Below are 2,218 nucleotides of genomic sequence, written 5' to 3'. Positions count from 1 at the left end.
AAGCAAAAGTGTTTTCTTTGTATTCCATTTTTTTCCTGTTATATGAGCATATGATCTTCTATGGGCAGAAACCCTTGAACCAAGCGGAGTAGACATAGCCAGTTCACAGGGTGAAGCTCTTCTCTTCAGGAGAGTGGGTGTGCTGTCTAGTGACTGTGGTTGGAAATTGTTCTTCTTTACTCATCTGCATCACTTGAAGAACAGTCTTGGGCAAGTTTGGCCTCAATTTTCCACGCTGTTCAATAAGGATGATTATTCATACTTACCTCGGGGGTAAGGAGAAGGTTAATTAATACTTATGAGGCCCTTTGAGATCCCTGGATGAAAGGCACTGTTGACATACAAAATATTATTATGGTGACTGTCAAATTAATGTCCTCTGAGCTCCCCCAGCAGCTGAAGGGTTAGTTAACTAGCCCAAGGAGTCTGCTGGCCAGATCAGAGATATGGAGGCCCAGCATGAACATGCTGGGTCCCAAAGTCCSTTCCCTCCCCGGTGCGCGTCAAACTGGGACCTGCCCTCACTGGTCGCCGGGCTGATAAAGGAGACTGTTTTCCCGCTTGCCCTTCAGTGTCGTGAGATACTGTCCTTGCCACACAGACACACGTGCTCCGTCTGTTTGTGTCTTAATAGTTTCCTTTTGCTCGTCATCRCAGCGTTTCCCACCTCCCCTTTCTGGCGAGGTGCAGTGGTATCTGCTCCAGCTGGTTGGGGAACCAGTCTGGCCTATGGCCTCAGGAGACCGAGTTACCCGCTGCCTGCTTTCAGACAGGTCGTTTTTCATCAGAAGATGAAAAACTGCTATGTAAAGGGTAGATGTTATTGCACTGAAGCAATATGCAGGTGAGCAAGTTCTTCATCTAAGGAAATGCTGTGTGACTGCCCGACAGGAAACCAACTACATTTCCTGGGCAGGTCCAAGGCACGGTACTTCACATGTGGAGGAAGACAYCACGGAGTTAACCCTCTAGTCATTAACTATAGCACAGAAGCTTTATGTAAAAATAAGGGAAGTTTCCTCCTTTCTCAGGGTCCCCATCCCATGCCACTCACATTGCAAATCAAAACTGGTTATTTTAACACAGCGAAATTCATACAACKCCTGGTGTTGGAGTAAAGACTTGCACCCTGAGAGTTCACAGCATTTTGTTTATAACGGTTCAACTCAGCATGGGTCTGGAGAGACAAAAATCTGTTAAAACTTGAGGATTATTAAAGTGACTTCTGAGAAGGAAAAAATAAATTGATGTTTTTGGCAGCAAGACCTGTAAAAGCTCAAGACACAGTCAGACCACAGTAGCTGAGCACCTGCTTTGCACCACGGTGGAGCTCAGCCTGCATCAGTGTCTCTGACCGAAGCTCTAGCACCCCAGCATGTCAATCCAGCAATAGAGATGCAGCAAATATGAAAAAGGTCAAAACGAGTGTGTCTCCACTGGCTGCAATGTTTGTCTACTCTCTGCATTTTATTTGGCTCAGACAGGGAGATTCAGCTTACTGGTTTCCTTTCCCAGCGCCCTCTCATCTGTGCAGTAGTGCWGCACAGTACAGTGTGTGTTCAGCACTGCAGAGCCAACCACACCACCCAAGTCTTCATCTTATAGCTTTCAATTCATACAGGGGATCGTGGCTTTTGCTGAGCTGAGTGTCCCTCAGCAGAGCACAGTGATGTGCCCAGTAAGCGCTGTGGTCATGGCCTCCTTCCCAGCATGGACCTGAGTGGTTCTCAGGGACAGTCTCTAAGGGACCATCTTCCAGCCAAGCATTGCTGGACTGGCAATAAAAAAGCCAGGTGAGATATGTCACTTCTACTCCTCAAAAGTATTTAATGGAAAGAGGGGAAGCAATAAATCTGGTACTCAAATTTCTCCCTTGGTTTCTATCCAACCTTTGCTTAGAAAACACCTCGACCAAAGTCAACAGTTCTTTCTCCTGGAGAGGAACTACTAAAATTTGATTCATAGGATTTTATAACACCCTTACTATGCGTATGTTTACCCAAAAGAAGCATCTTTTCCCCCAGCTAATTGTCCTTTGAAACACCTTGGGGAAATGTGTGCGAAGGTTTCTTAGAACATTAAAACTAGTAGTGAAAGTCACAGGGCTTTTTTCCTTTGTACAGTCGAAGCCGAATTTGAGCAATAACCCTTCTGATTTCTCTGGGGGAGGAGATGTGACGTCTTGAGGTAAACCACACATCCCGTAACTACCACTGGT

Source organism: Nothoprocta perdicaria, unplaced genomic scaffold, assembly GCF_003342845.1.
Source record: "Nothoprocta perdicaria isolate Ctin4 unplaced genomic scaffold, notPer1 scaffold_43, whole genome shotgun sequence".
In the NCBI taxonomy this organism is placed as follows: Eukaryota; Metazoa; Chordata; class Aves; order Tinamiformes; family Tinamidae; genus Nothoprocta; species Nothoprocta perdicaria.
Note: the sequence above shows the minus strand (reverse complement) of the source record.